Source organism: Melospiza georgiana, chromosome 1 (genome assembly GCF_028018845.1).
Source record: "Melospiza georgiana isolate bMelGeo1 chromosome 1, bMelGeo1.pri, whole genome shotgun sequence".
Classification (NCBI taxonomy): Eukaryota; Metazoa; Chordata; class Aves; order Passeriformes; family Passerellidae; genus Melospiza; species Melospiza georgiana.
In genome coordinates this window covers 9,622,125-9,643,046 of record NC_080430.1, presented here as the reverse complement: position 1 = coordinate 9,643,046, position 20,922 = coordinate 9,622,125, and the positions used below count along the sequence as shown (strand labels likewise).

At 38.5% G+C, this 20,922-nt stretch overlaps 1 protein-coding gene across 1 annotated transcript in view; it reads left to right on the top strand.

The window, feature by feature from the left end:
• Positions 1-20,922, top strand: part of PTPRN2 (protein tyrosine phosphatase receptor type N2) — a 638,409-nt gene that overhangs the window by 553,837 nt on the left and 63,650 nt on the right. The gene's annotated exons all lie outside the window — the stretch shown is intronic.

Here is a 20,922-nt window from a genome sequence, read left to right as displayed (position 1 = left end):
TTTGAAGGTATTATCTTCTGAGGTATTTTCCAAGTTCTTACAAGACAACCTCATGTAATGGTGGAAGGAATAAAGGCAGCAAAACCCAAAAACCAAATTTGACCTCAGCCAAGTTGCTGACCTTCTTTAGCCTTGATCCAGTCAGCTATAAAACTGAGCAAAAGCAGGGTAGGGTTTTAAACAGATGCTTCCTCAGAGTTTATGATCCTGGGTAAATACATTGCTGCCATCCTCCTCCAAAAGTAATTAATTAATTATTATGTTAATATCCGGTAGACAAGTGCAGTTTGAAAGGGTTGTTACCATGACAGAAAAACAATTTGTTACGGTTTTGACTGTTCCACTATTGCCAAACTATAATTAAACTTCACTTGATTTCCTTTCATAGTTAAGTAAAATACTTGGGGCCTGGGGGTGGGAGGATTGGGAACCCCAAACATTTCCAGTTGCCCAATCTCAAAATAAATACAAATTTTGAGGCAAAAAAGGTTCAGAAAGATCTAGGTAATATATTTGTATGGAAATTAGAGCAAGATCTCCTATGTAGTTGGAAATACTCATTTAACATTTGCAAACAGTTTCAACTACTTCAAATTGAGCAAAATCATTTTCAGTGATATTATTGGGGAACATAAAAAGTCATCTCAAAATCATGCTTAAGGGAGATCAAGTTGCCTAGGGGTACCACTTATTCTGGCTCTGCAAATTTCTGCAAAATTGCAATAAGGAATTGTCTTCATATGGCAGTAAATAAACTTCAAAAAATAGTCAGATTGGTCAAGATCACTGTTGTGGTGTTCAGTGTCCATAATTCAGTCAATCCTGTTTAACCCTGGATGAGCTCATGCATATGGTAACTATCTAACAGCAGATGTTATATCTTACATGGTGAGGGTTCAAAGAAGGGTAAAGAAATGCTGTAGGGTTTTAAGAGTGCAAGCCACACAGAAAGAGTAAAAACAGTTAATTTATTAAGTCTAACCTGAACAAACAAAAATCCGTGATTCAGGGGAGTCTGCCTATGTGCTGTGACATACAGGATGGGGAAAAATTGTTCTTAATGGACTCAGATGATACAATTAGGGAGAAAATATGTGTCAGCATCAAAATATGCATTTATCTTTGCTATCAGGGCAAGCCTAATAGGAGGGTCAGGCAGGCAGTGGGGTGTTTACTTAAGGAAGCAGTTAAACCATAAATACAAGATTTGCTGAAGGCAAAGCTGGGTTAGGTTTACATGGAAGGATCAGCATCCCTCAGCTACTGCACAGAAGCAGATGATTGGGCTTGATCAGAAATGCTCATGTTTTGTGTCACTGTGGGTCACAATGAAACCAGAGAGCTGACCCAGTTTATGTTCTGCTCAAAATTAAATGCACAGCTCTGTAATGCCTTATTTACCTGAATTTCTCTCCTTCTGGGGATCCTGTAACTTGTTGGACCTCAGCAACAGAAGCAGCTCAGCAGAGGTGAACTCTTCCTCTCTTTGCCTTGCAGATACCAGTGGAGGAGAGTGAGGAGACAGTTTGCAACTTTTATGCCATTCAATAAAAGACATTTTTCAGTTCTTCTAATTTCCCTCTGCCAAAATCTTCTTCATTTTAAATTTTTTAGGTATTTTCTTTGAAAAATATCTCAGTGCCCAAAAAAGCCATGACAAATATTAGCAAGGGGCCTAGTAAGAATGGCAAATACCCTTTGCTTTGCAGGGTAAATGCACTTATAAGTCTGCAAATGTGGTTTTGAGCTCCACAATGTGCTGTGAAGGGGTAGTTAGCTGAGCTAAGGCTTCTCAGTCCTTATTGCTCATAGGTGTAAGAATCTCCCTAGAGAAAGTAAAACAATGGATTACTGTATAAAGTGGCAGCAGGAAATAATTTCTTTTGATTCATAAACAGAATAAAACTTTAATGAAAATAGCTTAGAAGTGTGTGACTGCTGAATGATTCCATGTAATCGTATTCAGAGGTAGCATTGGTCAGAAATACTTCTATAAAGCTGTTGAATTTGCTGGAAAATGCTATCAGTCATACCTGCAGTCATATCTAAGTCAGCTCAGCTTAGGGTTTGTTGGAGCTTGGGTTGGCCACAGGTACTGTTTTCTTGGAGTACTTTCCATTTGTTAGCCCATTGTTTATAGTGCTCAAGGTGTGCAGAAAGCAGGAATCTTCCAAGCCCTGTGGCTGTGGGGCAATCTCCTCACTTAGACTGAAACCAGCCTTCCAAGGGAAAAATCCTGCATTTCTGCCACTTCCCTGTGCAGCCAGGCAGTGCCTCTGCACTGCTGCCAGCAGCGTGAGGTGGTTTGAGCTGTTGGCAGGAGGAGGCAGGGAGGGCTCAGGAGGCCCAGAAGGACAGTGATAACAACATTCAGAGGGTTTGTTTTTTTTTTTTCCTTTTCACTGTCTTTTTCATCACATTTCTAACAGGAGGGTGGCGCATATGGCACATTTTGATTCTGTCTTTCTAAAAAATCCAAGCACTTTGGGAAGTGTAATTAGAGGAGCATGTTTAATGCAGTCATGGTTGTGGCACTGACTGGCTGGTTTCAGCATGAGCAACAGCTCAGGATGTGTACCCTCATTTTGGTCACCGCTGGTTTTGCAAGAAAGCATCATTCAGAAGGTCACAACCAGGGAAAAAATAGGAACTTAAATTTCCACCCATTTTATTCTCATGTGTGTGTCTATATTGCGGCTGACAAGAGAAGTTCCAATAAAGGGCAACAATTCCTTTTGTAGTCCAGCAAGAAAACCAGCGGGGGTTTTAAAGTAATCAGGAGAGATTTAGTCTCCCTAACTTGGGCTCCTGTGTTTTAGGCATTTAATGAAGTGTTGGTGTTGACTTGAGTCCATAAATTCCCCCTTGATGAAATGAGTAGGTGGCTGTAAAGGTCTCCTGAGAATTAGGAGACCTTGATGTTTGCTGCTTACATGAAGGAGTCTCTCTTGTTTGTGCTGTAGCACAAGCTCAGCACCAAGGTGGGATGGATCCTACACCTGCTTCATGTGTTACCATGCTTTTTTTTGGTTAAAAAAAATGTAATCTTTTATGAGGTTTTAAATGAAGAAGAGTCCTGCAATAAGGGAATGTATGCCTTTGGTGATAACATTATGAGCTTGTTATCTGAATACCATATAAGAGAGGGTATTTGCAGAAGCAGAAGTGATTTTCTGTGTTTTGCAGGATTTTCTGTGTTTTGCAGGTTTTTTCCTTGTAAAGACAGATGTGCAAAATTTGGAGCATTATGCATAAATTAGAATTTCAGAAAGTGTGAATTTGCGAAAGGTGTTTTTCAGTATTTTTTGCAAGCTGAAATCTTAGGTGTCCTCTCCCAGAGGGTATGAAACTGCTTTATGTATTGAAAGCAATAATAATATGTGATTGTTTGTGATGCTGTACTTTTCAGAAGGAGAAGAAATTTTCATACTTGGGCTGAATGAGGTGATGGGAACAGATGAACTGAGCCTGAAATCTACAGCCTTTTATCTAAGAGATATAAGTCTGCTTAATCCCCTTGTCTTTGGCAATATGCCTGTAAAACCAGGAGGACATTCACCACAGAGGAGTGAAGGATGGCCTCAGGTGATAACTTTCTGTCAAAGTCCTGGGACAGGCTGTGTCCCAGAAGGTGACAGAATCTTAGCTGGGGACATGGGGTGGGGGCCTGGTGCTGCTAAAATGGGCAAACCCCAGGTGCTGAATTTTGCATCCACTTAATTTTGATGCTGAATCACTGGCAGGATTGCTGTAGGACTGGGAAGGGTAGCAGGGAGAGAATAGTTTCCAAGATTGAACCTGGGGGTTTTTGATGATATTGGTATGCTGTACTCTCTGAATAGTAACTTTTTGATGGTTTCTTAGCAATTTCCCCCTCACTCTTATTTTTTGAAGTGAATTCTTTTTTAGATAAGCTCTGTGGGGTAGCAGCTATAGATTCTTTTTAATTGAATATGGAAGAGTGTAGAACTGAGTGACTGAAGACACATTGCAACAAGAAAAGGTATCTGCAGGTCCTGTACTACATCTTGCTGAAATTCCTTCATTTTATCCCTAAAGCGGCAATAAAATTGGGAGCAAAAGGCAACTAAACACTTCTCTAAATGAAGAGAAAAGCTCCAGCATGTAAGGACATATAGCACTGAGCTACAAGCAGGTGTACTTTCCACCTTGACCTTAATCCATATACACACTGAGCATCTCCTGAGTGAAATAGCATGCAGTGCACTGCCTGGGGACACAGATGCTGCAGAGGTGATTAATGCTGGCAGGGACAAAGGTGAGGAGTGCAGGTATGGAAAACAAGGTCTTTGTCACAATCATTTGTTTGGTTATTAAATGGATTCTAATATTTTTTTCTTTTTCCCACTGTCTCCTTCTGCCAGCATTAATACCTCTTCATGCATCTCAAGAATATAAATACCCTGTTTAAAAAAAGCTTGCCACTGAGAAAATGCAGAAAAAAATCCTCCCTCACATGGGAAGGGAAAAAAGTCAGTGGCAAAGTTAAGCTAAAAGCATAAACTCCTTACACATGTGCTAAGTGGGTCTAAATCCCAACTTATCTTTCAGCTGTGCCAGTATAAATAGCTGTAGAAGTCTCACAAAATGAAGTCCCAAGAAAGCTTTGGCCCTAAAGGCCATTTCATCATGAACAGTTGGACAGGAGGAGTCACAAGGGAAAGGGTCGTTATAAATTATGTTACTCTGTGACAGGATAGCCAATATCCCAAAAAGACATAAACACTGTGGATGGGAAAATCTTTACCCATCTCTCCCTGAGTTGACATGCTTTTAGGGACAAGCAGAGCTGGCTGCCTCCTGAAAGATCTTCTACTGATGTAGGGTTTATTCCTTCATTTTACATCTTTTTTTCCCTCCCTAAATGTTTAAGTTGTTTTGAAACATTTGCCTGTGTTTGTCTAAAGCTGGGACTTGAGATACAAGAGCAGAGAAAAGCTGCAAAGAAAAGGGAAAAAAATCTCGTGGCATATGGAAACAGCTCTACTAATAGAGCCATAAATCTAATAAATGGATGTATGTACCACATAGATTATATCAATAAAACTCAGAAAAAATATTCATGAACACGTTACCCTTTGATTCTTCCATTTTATTTGTTTCATAATAAGTTGCTCCCCATTTTCTGTATTAATTTTGTTATATGGGCCTTATGAAATAATGACAATTGCAGAGTCAGTATTAAATTGAGAAAAACATTCCTCTTGAACATGATATGAAATTGATTTCATAACATTTTTTCCCTAAATTCTTCCATGCCAGTTGTTTTCCCCTAATGTATTCATTATTAGAAATAACTCACCAAATTTCTGTGACTACATCTTACTCTGTCATTTGACTCTAAAGTGTTTATTCCAGCTTTGTTTAAGCTGCTTTGGTTGAACACTTTTATCCAACTTACATCATTCCCTAGGGCTTTTAGTAGAAAGATGAAGAAAACATTTAATATTCTAGATTACTGATTTTAAAAGTGTTACATTGGGAGAAATATGTGACACGAAACTAGGTTATGCAACTGTGTGCACCAAGGAAAAAGTAAGGATCATTTTCTTGGCTGAAACAAATCTTGGTGGCTATCTGGACTTTTTTCTGTTTCACCCAGCTTTCTTGCATTTCTAGAGGACATCCACGTAATGTCAAGGCAAGACAAGTATCAGCTGTAGCAAGTAGCAATAGATGGGGATTTAATGAAAATTATCTGAGTTTTGATAGATCAGATTGAAGACAAGGAATGTTACTGCACACTCATCTGCTTCTGAGAGTCTCATGAACTGTGGGGTCTCCTGGAGATGAATATTTATCTGGGACATCTTGTCTTTTGGCTTCAAATGCATCCTCAGAGATGAAGTGCTCTTGCTGTATTTTTCCTATTGGGCACGCTCACATCATGCATTAAATCCTTGATAGCTCATTGTAGCAGATACAGCAGTTAATAATATTTTGGATTTAGCAGGTGGAAATGCCTGTTTAGAAGGATACTAGAAAGAGGGCAATTCAGAAAGACTTCTCAGACAGGAGACCCAAGATGATAATATATGTTACAGAGTATTTCTGAGCTGGTGGCAGAGTTCAGATATGAGCAGGTGGTGAGTTTTGACTCACTGTGAGGTAAAGAAATTACTCACATGGGTTGCTAGACATGGCACACTGCTAAGATCAAATGACATGTGGTAAATGGGACTCCAGCTTCAGAGCTCCTCAAAATGTGTAAAGAGTTCAGGGTGAAAGTGGGACTTGCTTCATAACTTCCAAAGAGACATAATATTGGCACTGTGTTTTTGCACTGCTGTGCCAGTTGCAGTTTAGGATGCCCAGAACTCACATTAAAATTTTGGAGAGCTCTTTCTCTTTGTGTGGGCCATGCCAGCAAAAGTTATTGAACATGGCCTGGTTATTTGTTATGAAGACAATTCAGTCCCTCCACTGACTCAACAAAGTTCTTCAGGGCAAGATTAAAAAAACTTGTACTTTTCTTTCTGCAACTCCTTCTGGGATTAGACCATAATTTGGCAGTGTTTTCTGAGTAAGGTAACAGAATTTGGGTGGTATTTGGAAAATTTGATGTGTAGGACACAGACAAAATGCTCCTGTGATGATCAAATTTTGCATATGCACCCACGACGCAGCTGTGGAAACATTTTTAAATAAGGAGATAAACATTAAAATAATCTGTGAAGTTTGCTTGGAAGTGGATGACATAGTATTTGCTGTTCAATAAAAGAGGACTGGTTTACTTTGTGATCAAAACCAGGTAAAGTATTCCACCCTCAAATATTACATCCTTACCCCTCTGGTATGTCTTTATAAAAGAATAATTTTACTGAGTTTGTCTTCTTTATGTAACTGTCCTTTTGTTTCAGACCAGAGTAATATCTTACTTTTTTTTTTTTTTTTTTTTTTTTTAGTTGGCAGCTCTCCCTCAATGCTGTCATGTCTCCCTTATCCTCTTCTCCTAAACTCATGAGCTAATGCTGCTTTAGGTTGCCAAGCTGGCCAAGAAAACCCTATTCATAGCAAGGGAGAATTATGAGCTGCCTCTTGTTGCTGGCTGTATGCTGGACCTTTGCATTGAACTAAGAATAGGAGGGAGGGGTGATAAACTGCTCACAAGCATCACCTCCTCCAAACACAACCTGCCATTGCTCTAGGAATTATTCTCTGGCCTTTTTCTTCCTGGAATCATTATGAGGGTTGATGTCCAGGTCCTCAAATGTTTTTGTCCTCTGTCTGCTCAGTAGTAAATCCATCAAGGTTTATTAAAGATGGTTGGTTTCTGGATTTGACCCATCTTTAAAAAAATATTTCTCTATGTATCACAACAGTGTTATTTTTAAGATGATTTATGTGAAGGTTTGCCACCTTCTGACTGGGCTGTTTGGAGCAACTAAAATATTCCCATGAACATACAAAAACTCCACTGCACATAGCAACTAAGCTCTAGTAGCTGTCAGACTGCAGTGAATTGAAGCACATTTCTGTACATGTTTTATTAAATATATGCACATGCAGCACATTTCTTTAAGGAAAATAAAAGATGACAATGTCTCCTTTTTGGATGCATTATATTTGTACTTCAGCATTGAAGAGAGTCTGGTAATTATAAAGCTGTTTAAGCAATTTTATTTTAAAATTATAAAGGTAATGAACTTGAGAAAACAAATGCAGTCAGTTATTTACCACTGACTACTTCTTTCATTCTTTCTGTATTTAATTTAAGTGGACTTTAGCTGGTTGCAAATAAAAATACTAAAGGACTAGCAATGCACACCATGATTTGTGTTCTTGCTGTCATGCAAATTCACAGAAAGAAGGAAACATATTAAAGAAATTTGATAAGACCAGGTGGTCTGAGTGAATAATTTCCCTTTCATTAACATATTCCCCTTATTAACTCTGTAATTAATTGTACATAGCTAAGGAAAGCTATGGAAATTGCATTTTGAGATGTATCAAAGCTGACTTTATGCTTCAGACTTCCATGCAATTTACTATTAATGAAGCAAGAGATGGAGGCCCCAAATCTATAATTATTACTTACTATTTGAATGACAAGCAAAGAATTTTATCAGCACAGTTTCAAATGAAAGGGGATTAGCAGCTAATGTTGAAATTGTTAATCTTTCTTATTAAAATAATTTTGACGAGAGTGTTTAGCCTGAAAGAGGTTTCTGGAACATCATTTACCATTAAAACAGCTATTTTCTGAGGCTCAGTATGAATTTGTCTAAGTTTGACAGCAGGGTGCAAATATTTTTTAAATGAATGAATATTTTATGGGAGCTAAGGCTGTTCATGTGTGAGCTGATGCCGAGCTGCTTGCTGTGTGCATATTCCTAGAATGTGTAGCAGGATGGTAGCTCAATATCCATCTCAGCAAAGTGAAGATGTCTGCTGAGATAACAAGGGGAGAAAAGCTACAGCAGGAAAATCTGAGAGCTGAAATTGCACCCACGGCTGTGTCTGCAGACGAGTGATTAGCGGGTGGGAGCCCAGGCAGAATCAGGCCCTAGATCTTGGTGTTATATTTATGACACAGTGTTACTTCATGTTTATTTAGGCCTTCTTATGCCTTTAAATACTGGTATATTTTTAGGGTTTGTATATTGGTTCTAGTATCATGTGCCTTGAGATGACTCTTCAGTGGTGGGTGCTTCATACCCACATGTGTGCTTGTATACAAATACCATGAACTGCAATAGTATCCTCTATAGGTATAGATAAATATTTGGGAGCAGACATACAATATATACAACTGTTTTGTGTTAATGGAAAATTTTTTAGCATTTTAAATTTTAAAACTTTTCCTTGCAATATTTGCAATTTTTGTCTCTTACAGCAGTGAATAAGTGAAGCTGACAAGGCTGTTTGTGCTCCTTGGGATGAGGAAATTGTGAATATATAGTGACATAAATGGTGAAAAGCACAGCAGTGATAATTTATAAAATTTAATTTGCAGTGGTCTCAGCCACATCAGTACTGGAGGAGATGTGTGTTAAAGAACCCTTTTAATCTGCCTGTGTCACATTACAGAGAAAAGCTAATGGAAAAGATGTCACATGTCTTTGCCAGTGACAAATTTTACCAGCAGAATTGATAGAGATCATTTAAATGCTTTAAGACATTATTTGCATGAGTAGATGGACTGTGTGTAGAAGTACCATCAACACAACAAACTCTCATGTACCTGCTCTACCATGAGATTACTCCAAGCTTTACCTCTGTGTAGAGCACATGAAACTTCAGTGGGCTCACCCCAAAAACTGCAGGTTGCAGAACTACCCTTTTATCTGTAGGCCTACAAGATTCCTTGGAGCAGTCTTGCAGAGGGAGTACTGTTGCAGCAGGACATGTCCTAAAGTGGTCATTCATGTCATTCGTCAGACAATTCCAAAGGAGCTTTAGCTTGAACGTAGCAGTTGGTAAACAGCATGCAGTGATGATAGCCATAGAAGTACTTTCATATAAAATCATGTTTTGTATGTATTATGTGTTAGGCCAAAGGCATCAAGGGTGCTTCTTAACCTGTGAGAATCATAACAAACTGTGTAGACTTTGGCATTAAGAGACAGCCACAGTGTGGTAGGCTGTGGTGTACTTAAAAGATGGAATTTTTCAAGAATGAAGCTAATGCAGAATCCAAACCCAAAGCTTTTCTAAATGCAGGAGTATTTCTGATGCAGCAGTTTATCTACTGCTTTATCTGCTGCTGGGGAAGGCACCTGAAAGGGTTGGGTTTATTAACCACAGCAAGCTAAGATGCCCAAGGCAGTGCTGGCTCACAGGCAGTTGGGTGTCCTGCTGCTTCTCAGGTGTGTGTGTGTGTGTAATGCCTGCCTGAGAAAAGTGCTTTCTTCATTTTTCATTGCTTCCTTTCACCTTTTGGTGTCTTGGTTTGCATTGGACCATTTTGATTGAAAACATCATGGTAGTGTCTAGTTGCTGTAGTAAATGTACTAATGGTGCCTAATACAGTACTTCTTCTGGAAGTCCATAAATGACTTTTGTTTCATTTAAAGTTAAAGAACCAAGAAGTTCAAGTATCAAGAATACTCTGTGGTATCTGAGGGTATCCACCAGCATTTGACTTAGCATATATGTGTCCTCATAACTGAATTTTGAAAAACATTGTCCTTCAGGTAGGATTCTGGGGCCTGATAAAAGAAATGCTGATTAAAGCCACCAGGATCCTTTCAACTCACTTTAATAACCAAAATAATAATAAGCCAATGATTATATACTACTTCAGATCAGTAGATTTAAAGCTCTTTTTAAAGGTTGCTATCATTATCCTGTCATTTTTTGTCAGGAAACTCAGGCACTGACAGGGAAGCATGTTGACCAAGACAAACCTTAAGGTTGGAAACAGAGCCAGGAGTAGACCCCCATTCCCTGGTGTCCCTGTGCTGAGCTCTCACAATTCATCCTATTGGCTTTAACAGAAAAAGGATTGTGTTAAAGGACAGTATTTTTGCCCTTTTTTTCCCACTCATTACACTTTTTTAAGACATGAGAGTATAAAGGAATTCTGGACTTGACTTTGTCAGATTTCATTCTGCCAAGTTTAGTTTTCACCTTATTATCTAAGAGCAAAATATCCCATATTTGGAGAGCTGACCAAAAAATATTAAATACATCTTGAAAAAGCTTGAGAAAACCAGAGGATGTGCAGTCTATAGTAAATAACAGTATGATGGAAAAGGATGCCTTCCACACATTTTTGGAGTCTCTTCTGAATTGATTACCGTTTTCTTCAAACCCAATCTGCTAAATCTTAAGCAATCATGCGCATGCACCACATTTTAGGTTCTTTTTCTTTCTGTTTTAGAGTCAGCTGTACTTTTACTGTCTACTCAAAACTACTGCTGTCACTCCCTCAATGTATTGTCCTTGTTCAGCAGTTGAAGGGAAAGGTTCCAAGGAAAAGAAACAGCATGCAAAGAAATGTTGGGACCTATCGTTATGACCAAAATTTGCTTCTTCCCATAGCATTTAGCCGTGTTCTGGTTTTTGTTTTTCTGACTTTCTTCCTTTGCAGTATAGGGTCTTCTTTCATCATTTCACTTCTTTATTGACCTCTAGAGTATGTTCTTGGCTTCTTCTTCTGTCCTCTTTCACATTGTTTTTCCTTTGTTCTTATTTTGCCCTCTGTCACTTCAAATGTTTTCATCTGTGGATTAGACCAGTGTTCCTCAAACTTCTTTAAAGTGTTATTCTTTACTGGCTTCCATGGAAACCCAAGAGTCCCAGGAGTAGGCAGGATGTCTTCAGCTTGTGCACTTCTAAAGCTTTTCTACCATCACTTCACAATCCCTTTTGAATGCTTTTATGAGAAAAATATTTGAGAATCACTAAGCTAGGCCAGCGTCGGTTGGAAATCCCATGGTGCATAGATAAAAGGTTACCTGAAAAATGGGACACTTCCTCCAGATTTGGGAGCTGGGCAGATGCCAGCTGCATCTTGCTCACAGCCAGCATTGCTTACTCTCCTACTGCATGTTGTTTCAACATGGCTGTGAGTGTGACATGGAAGGTGTAGGGCAGAAGTGTCTTCTCCCACAGTCATCTCTTTTAAGGCCTGAAAGGACTTCTGTGAAAAAAGAGTGTCTTCATTTCCTACTGTTATCAAATAATTTAGGTTGGAAGAGACCTCCAATATCAAGTCCAACCATTTAAAAATCAGTTTTTCATTCCATCTGCTTTCTGAGCTCTCTTCTATAGTCAAGCTTGTTGTTTCTACTATTGCACTGGGTTTGCTCTGCATCCATGGGACTGGCAGCTCACTAATTGTGTTGCTTCTCTGTGTGCAAACATGGAATTTCTACGGTTCCAAAATGGTCCTTAGTGCAAGGATGTGATCATTGAAGATGTTTATGGAGTTTGAAGTGTCTGGTCTCTGTTACAGGAGATTTCCAATGAAAAGGCTGATTATCCAGTCTGTTCCCTTCCTGCTTTTTCTCCCAGGTAACCTGATGGTCACTTGTGCTTATGTGCACAGTCTGCCTCTAGGCTGTGGGTGTAGCATGAATTGCAAGACTTCTTGGATTTCATATTGCATGTTCTCAATTTTCTACAACTTCTGTGTGTGTTTAGGTACAAACTCTATTACTTCAGTATCTTACCTTGACCCACCACCCAAAAAAAACCCCAGAAGAGCAGATGGGCTTTCCTTTATGAGTTATTATTTTTTCCTGGAGAAGCCCTTTTTGACTTTTATTCACACTTTTAAGAGTAGCAGTAAGTAAGTACTTATCCCTTTGCTTTAGCAGGGGTATTATATCTGTAAAAGAAATATTTTCCTGTCTGTCCTCAAGATGGCCAGTGTTTAACATAGTGATATTTTTCCAGACTATCTATAAATCACATCATGTTCTGTATCACTCGGATATACTTGGTCATGGTTGCCTGGGTTTTACTGGTCTCATTATCTCTGTAGAACTTGACCACGCTTGAAGAGAGGATTATTTTTAAACATGATGTTTTCAGAATTCTTTATTTATCTCTTGGTAATTTTTATATATATAGTAAAGGAAGATGACTATACAAGTGCTCTGAAAAGAAACACAGACCGTAATTCATTAAAATTTAAATTTGGAAATACAGTATCCAACAGGGAACCCAAATTTAGATGCTTAATTGAGTTAGCAGAGCTGTGAGACGAAGCCAGGGAATTTGGTTTTGTGTTTTCAGCCAGGTAATTAGTGTGCAGTAATATATTTTTAAAGTTTTCATTTCAGACACACAACAGACGTATAAATGAATCACAAATATGTCTTGGATTGTAGTATGGTGTTAAAATATTAGTAAAAAATGAAGTGAGAAGGGATCATTAGAAAAATTTATTTAATGTGTAAGAAGAAAATAGCAGTTTTCTGTGAGAATGGTGTTGGGTGTCAATATTTATCACAAAGAGTCAAAGGACTTGATTTGTATATTTTTGTTCAGTTTTCCAGCTAGTTTTTACATGCTTGTGCTTTTACATTTTAACAAAGCTACCAGAAATGCTTCCCAAAATGTCTCAGTTGATGAATTCAGCTGACACTCTTCTTGGTGCCAGTTCCTGTACTGCAGAGCTGTCTTTAATGGGGAGGTTTGGACTGAGTTTTTTCTTGTTTTGGATTTATTTTTGGTTTTACAAAATGTCACAACATATCCCATGCTGTGAAATAGCAGTAATTGGCTAAGAGGTTTAGACCTTAATTTTTTAAAGTAATATTATTCCTTTTTGTGAAGGCTATTTATTATTTAAGATTTTTGTAGTGAAATCTACTATAAGAAGTACAGAAATTTTAGAAACTGCTTTTGGATAATTCATCTTCTACATATATATTATTTACCTTGGCATGTCTTTGCATAAACAGCATTCAGCATGGGAATAAATTTACCTACTCACCAGACACTTAAACCATGTACTTCTAAACAAAATCCCCAACCTAAAATCTGTATTAATTCCATCACAGTCAGAACATTTTGGTATACTTGTAATTACAAAAATATTCTCAGATATGGATTCATTAAGGTGCCCTGACTTTCAGCCATGTCTATAAACATGGTCATGGGGTTAAAAAACAGCTGTCAAGAATATTCCTGCAAAAATTAGTGTTTCAGGAGCATATTCTGTGACCCTGGGAAATTCATTTCAATGTTTGAGCCCTTCCATTTCCCATCTGTGAAGCAGCAGTGATACTTGCCTCCCCTGCAGGAGTAATGTGAGCACTTTCAGACAGTTGGACAAGAAGGAGCTATAGAAATACAGGGATTGTAAGGGAGCAAATTATATTCCTTTTATGGCAATCATCTTCCCTTTTTTGTGGAGGTTTATTTAAAGCAAAGTAATTGCAGAGGTGAAAATTCAGAGGCATAATTTAGATTTCAAAAAGGGGGTAAGGAGGAGGAGATGAGGGTGGTTGTATTTTAAGACCTAGAAGACACCATTAAGTAGCTGATATTCCTTAAGAAGGGATTCCTTGTGGAGTGAATTTCTTTATCTTTTGCTATATTTAGAGAGCCAGGTAGAGTAAATATTTCATAATTAAGCATTCAATTTTTTAAATGTTTAACTTCATAGCTGCATTTCTTTTTAAAATATACCTGCCTCCACCATTCCAGCTGAAGCAATTCTTAGCAGCACATGTATTTGCCAAGATCTCCTCCAGAGATGACAACCTGTGTCAGTCCAGGCCAGGTTGTATCCATCCATTTCACTGGGATTTCATTGAACACCTTTGGCAGCTGGGAGCTGTAAGAAAAGGGATTAGCAAGTGTTTGTGTGACACACACTGATCCCAGCACCTGCTGATTGGATTGAAGTAATCCTTTTACAAGTTACAAAACTCTATTATCAGAGCATTAGGAGAAGGAGAGATGGTGATGTACACTGCATCAAGGGTATATTAATTTAGGCAAACAGAACATAGGTTGCCATCTAACATGCTTGTGAATTACAGCCTTTCTTGCCATAGTTGGACACTGGTCCAGTCTGGTAGAAAATGCCTTGCACTTTCTTTGTGCAGAGGTGATACTTCTGCACACACTTGCTTGTGCAGAGGTGATACTTCTCTAGCAAACCAGGGACAAAAATTTAACATTATTTAAGATGGCATGCTGAAAATACAGCTGCTCTCTGTGTGCATGCTTAGGTGTCTACAATGAGCTTTACATCTAAAAATATGAAACTGAAACTATGGAATGTCATTTTTATTGTTGGCTGGTATCACCATGGAAGTTAAATTATTTCTGAATAATACAACCTATTTGAAGCAATCTAGGGATATTATTCTCAACCACACTGAATAGTTGCTTTGTCAGTGAATTGCCTCACTCTGGCTTTTTTTTTTAAGTTTTCCTTCATCACCTACCACATTATGTATGATATTAGTAGTGTTTCATGCCAAATTACAAGAGAGCTCCATAGTATTTTTCAGTACCTAACTGAAAAGCTTCAAAACTATTTTTTTCACTGATGCAATCATGTCCTGAGAAATACAAGAACTATTAGATCAAAATACATCATGGTAGTAATATGGCTGCAAATGGAGGAGGAAAAATAATTTCTCAGTGTCTTTTGCAAGAGAAAATACAAATTCCCAAGTTTTTATTTCCCATATTTTTTCATTTGTGGTTACTGTAAGCAGGAGATCTGAGATAGCCCAGGACAAGTTAGAAGAGAGAAAGGAGCTTTTAGCCTGAAATGACTGACTAATCAGGTGATGAAATCCTGGTTCCAGTGAAGTAGGGATGCAGAACACTCCCCAGGACTGAGAGCATGTGAGACTTTATAGCCAGATGGTAATTTACAGAGATTTCTTCCAGATACAAGTTCTGTAAGATACTGACAATGAGCTGCCACAACAGAACTTTTCATGTTATATGTCTGTATAAGCCAAATATAACTACCCCTATAAAGTCACACTTCTTTGCAGTTAATATTGAGAACTTGATGTTTAAGATTAAAGCTGGTGTTACTAACATTTATAAATTGAAACTTCAGAGATGGAGCTGGTCTTGGTACCAGTTACAGGCTCTGCATTATTGGGGGTTGGTTGGATTAGAGCACCAGAAACAACTGTGGGACTTCCATGGAACAGCTAACTATTGGCAAAAAATTATTTTTTTAACATGCTAGTTGATGCAAAGACTGAAATTGATTGAGATAGTGCATCGTCTATTTATTTAAGGTTTGCTTTGCTAGGAAGAAAAGTAGGAGAGCATGGGCATAGTTTGGCTCTGCTCCCACGTTTCAGCACCACTGGAAGTTTCTTCGTGGAAATGTGGGGTGAGATCCCAGCCTTTTGTCTGTGCACCAGGGCAGCTCAGGGAGAAAGACGGATCTTCTGCATCAAGAAGATGCAGAAGACCCCAGAGTAACTTCAGTGTTACGCTGAAACTGGTGGGAAGTGAGAAATGCTTAAAAAGCGTAGAAAAAACATTGTGGTGCTCTGCAGGATCTGAATATGGCTCAGAGTTGTAATAGTGACTCTGATCTCAGGGAGTTTTATTTGATCGGCTCTGGGCAAGTTTGTGTGCGCCAAAATAGAAGAATAAATTAATAATTTTGTAAAAGAAGAATGGGGAGCAGGAACAGAGAATAGAAATGAACTTTTCTGTTGCTATTCCGAGTCTAGACTCCAGCCATAGAAAATAATGGAGCACATACTAAAAAGGAGTTGCTGATTATCTAGAGAGAGATTTTTCAAGGGCATAAAAGGAAAATAAATGTAAGGGTGTCATTTAAGAGGATGGGGAAGGCTGGAGTCTTTCCTTTGTGTGTTTGCTAATCTCCTTCACCCTTTCCATTGGATAGTTGAACAATGAGTAAGAATATGCATAATTTTCTAAAGAGCAATTCTTGCCTGGACAAACCTGATTGCTTTTTATTTAAGTAAAACTACAAAACCCAGTAGTTGAAGTGAAAACGATGGATGCTATACTACAAATTTTAATAAAGTCGTGACACTGTCTCATGAATAGTTAATTGAAAAATTAATGCCAGTTTTTTAGAGGACAATTATGTGGATTGAAATGAGGCAAAAGGTTGATATACAAAAAGTAATGATTGAAAGCTATGTCTAGGAGTGTCTGGCAGAGCACAGGAATTGCTCTTAGATCCAGTTATATTTAACTTTTTAAATAATGATGTGGAAATGAGTGGAAGTGACAATGACTTTCATCACAGTCTAAAGTTCTGCACAGATGTGATGACAGAGGAGTAATTCAAAAGTTTGAAAGTGTTAAGCCTGAAAACACATACAACAAAGAAATTATCTTTGAAGAAGAGTCACAAGAAGACATATCTATAATTTGCATAGATCCATTAATTCATGATCTGTGAAGACACTGGAATATATACAAGCAGAAATTGTGGAGAACAGGAATATTCTGAGCAAACAGACTAAAGTTTAAATACATGGCTTGCTGAAAATGAGTAGCAAATTAAGTTTGAAATAGAAAAGCAATGTTGTTGACATCCCTATTAAAAAAATCTCAAATGAGAACTAGTGTTCCTTATTAAAAATATTTGTGTATTTTCAGGTATACAATGTATAGTTCAGAACAGTCAGAGTCCAAAGAAATAGTAATGAACTGTGCTTTGGGCTTCTGCTTTAGATACAGAACAGCCAAATGTTAGAAAAATCCTAGTGAAGTACAAGAAATGACATTATTTGAAGACCTGGAAGCAAGTAATCAGATAGGCTGCTTCTGTCTCTGAATTCTATAGCACTGTGAGTAATATGAGTGGGAACAGAGAAATTTACTGTGAAGCCACTAATGATAAGGTATTAAGCCAGAAAATGGAAGGACAAAACCATATGTGTTGTTAAAAGCAAATTGGATTTATGCAGAAAAGTATTGCTCTTACATGTAGTCAATGCAATGTGTACTAAAGAACACAAAGAAGTTCAAGCAGAGTAACAAGAATTCTGGGGCATCCTGGGCCAGAGTGATACAACCCATGAGTTGGCAGGGAACAAAGGCAAAAAACCACATTATTTAAATTAACTGACAAGAATACAAAACAAATGTTTTCAAGTATAGTCTTTTTCTGCACAATTTGCTATATAATAGCTAAGACAAATTCCTCTAGAATTTCCTCTCCTCCTTCTGAGGAAGCCTGGGAAGCTCAACAGCACTGCCTGGCCCTCTGCATCTCTGGAAAAAGCAGCAGCAGTTTGAAAGCAGTGGTTCCCACACTGTTGGGTGAACAGTGTGGGTTTGAGCAGTCACCATTCACAAGGATTAAGATAATTTCACATCCACATCTTCAGCTGACATTTGAAATTCGATTAGACCTGTCAAGGTCTGTCAATTTGAGAACTGCTCGTGTTTGCACTGAAAGATGCATCCTCAGTCATGGGAAGGGTTTCTACTCAAGTACTGTATTGGAAGTATGTTGTCAGAAATAATTGTGGCAATTGAATGTCAGCTAATAAAATAGGAATTTTTAAAACAAATATCTTCGCAGATGCAAACCATACTATCTCTGAAGAAAGTACTGTGTCTCTTCAACCAAGTAAAAAGTGATGGGAGAAGAGGAAGTGGCCTCAAGTTGTGCCAGAGGAGGTTTAGATTGGATATTAAGGAAAATTTCCCCACCAAAAGGCCTGGCAAGCACAGGACCAGGCTACCTAGGGCAGTGGTAGGGTCACCACTATCTCTGGAGGTATTTAAAAGACATATAGATGTGGTCCTGATGAACATGGCTTAGTGATGGACTTGGCAGTTGGACTTGATGATCTGAGAGACTTTTCCAACCTAAGTGATTCTATGATTTAAAGATTAACCAGTCAATTCGAATTTAATAGTTTTATTTTTAACCTTATTTAGTCACAGGGCATGTGTTGGACACCGTTCTTGATAAAAGAGTAGTGAAAAAAATAAGGAAAACCAAAGTAGTTTGACACCCTATTACAACATCAGCTGAGCACACAGGAAGTTCTAACAAAGCCATGTTCTACCAAAGCCAAACCAGCCCACTATGCTCTGTCTTTGTGCCTGTGTTCAGGCACATAAAATCTGTCTTAATATGTGCCACTGGCAGTGACTCTTCAGCCCATTCATTGTCCCTGGGACAGCTTTTCATCCTCTTGCTGAAAGCTCCCCTTTTGCCTTACAACTGGCAGGTCTCACACAGTAATAATGGATTTTATAATACATCCACTCTGTCCTCATTACATCAGCACATCCTCCTCATCCCCACAGCATCTTTGGCAGCAAGAGTATCTCCTCTGTCTAAACAAGAGAAAGTAGGGACTGGGCTACCAGTTGTCCTCACAGGTCAGGCCCTGTGGAAGGAAAATTAAGGTTAATGGAATTTAAGGTGCATCAGAAGACCTGTGCAAGCAGATGGTGTTTGTTTAAATAATAGCATATACTTGGGATTACAGGATTTGCCTTGTTGTGCCCATATTGGTGAGGCTAGACCTCTGCTTTTTTCAGCAGGCTTGAGGAGCATTGCAATAACAGTGGTGACAACCTCTATTTATTTTACCTGCTGCTCTGGGACAAGGACAATCATGTGCGTGTTTGACACGTTGGTAATGAATTTCTTTTGCACCAGGCAAACATTGCAGAATGTCTCATCAAAACATCCTAATTAAGGAGTGGATTTGAGTAGACATACAATCTCTAAAATATCAGAAGTTCCACTCAATTTAATGTACATCTAGCAGCTCCCAAGGGAATGTTTCAAAATCACTAAGCTTCTGTTTAGCAAAGTGGGGATGAGCGTTGGGGCTCTGAAGGACTGTAAATGAAAGATTACTTAACTCTGAGGGAATTGTCTGGCTCCTGAATGTTTTAAAGCAAGCTTCTTCCTCAGCAGCTTTTAAAAAAAGTGTGTAAAGCAGATGTCCATATTGGGCAGAGCCTTCCATGGGTCCATTCAAGTAGTCAAACCCCTCCTCAAGGTCTGTCAGGAAGTGCTCTGTGAATCTGATCCGTGTGATGTAGGAATTGAAACCACACAAGAAATGGTTGGCTAAAGTAAAGATTTCCGTGTGTTTCCATTTGAAAATTCATGTATCTTTACACTCAAGATTACCTGAAAAATGAAGGTAAAAGTAATAACTTTTAAAGAACATTGAGTTATTTGAAAGTTCATGTGCAATAAAAGCAGTCAATTTACCTTAACTGTAAACTTTACCTTAACTGTGACAGATTTGATGATTTTAAAAGGAAATTAAATTTCTTTTTAAAATACAATCCTTGAAATCATCAGAGAGACAAGCTGGAGTCAACAGAAAGCTCCTTACTACATTCAGTTCTGCCTTAGGAATCAAATGTTCATGGCCCTTTTCCTTTCCTTTGTGGGTCTACCAGGATTTTGGAGAGATTCAGTGTTGGCAGATCTGTATATCTGCATAAAATGTCCCTGAAGTCTGTGGGACATTGGTGATGGACATGTCAAAATGAATCAGATTATAAAACTGTGGTTTAAAATGGGAAGATGCTACAGGCTGGTCCTTGACTGCCTGATCTCTGCTGCATGCTAAACAGCTGCTCTGAAGCCAGCAGTCTTGGCTCTGTGGTATTGTAAGATTTTGCTATTTTTTCCCTTTGCCTCATAAAAATTCTTATATACCAGCAAGTCTCTGCTCTGGAGGGATTATTCTTTTTTTTTTTTTTTTTTTTCTTTTTCCCCTATGGCTTCAGTATACATAGCCAGGCACAGAATTACTAGGAGAAAAGAATAGGATCTTTAGCCTCCCTCCTTTGCCAGTAGCAACAGCCTTTTGACAAGGATAAATAAACTATTAGAGGATGGTTTCCTCCTGTTAACTTGCAAGTTAATGCTGGGAACGTGTTCCCAGACCCACACCCTGACACACACCGGGTCAGGTCACAGCTCTGTCCACTGCAATGCTTCTGCCTCCATTATAGAGGAAAAGCAATCACACAGTAGGTGTTTTGATTGTATCTAGGCCACCACTATTTTTTGCCTCCTTTAGAAACCTTTCTTCTAATGCAATATCTTTCCGTGTCCTTAAAGACATCCCTTCTGAAGCATCACTTCTTGAATTGGTTTTTCAGTACCAGGTTTGATTTACAAACCTCGTGCAAAGACAGCGCCCGACAAACGCTGCACCAAACAAAGCTGTGTGTCAGGGGCTCTTTGTCATCAAAAAACTGTTCAAGCTGCAACAGGGAGCTGTATCCTGCCCTGGCAGCCAGGTGGGAAGCACAGTGGCACAACAGATTTGCAGAGCTCCTGTTTGGCAGAGGACAAGCTGCAAGCTTTTTACACCTTCTGTTAAACCTGTAGAGAGGGCACGAGAGCCTTTCTTCTTTAAAGCACATTTAGGAAGAACAATTCAACATCAGAAAGATTGTCCATGGAAAGGGTTTTCTAAGCAATTAAAGTCCTTTTTGTACTTTGCAGTGAATCCTTTCTGGGAGCTTTTTCTA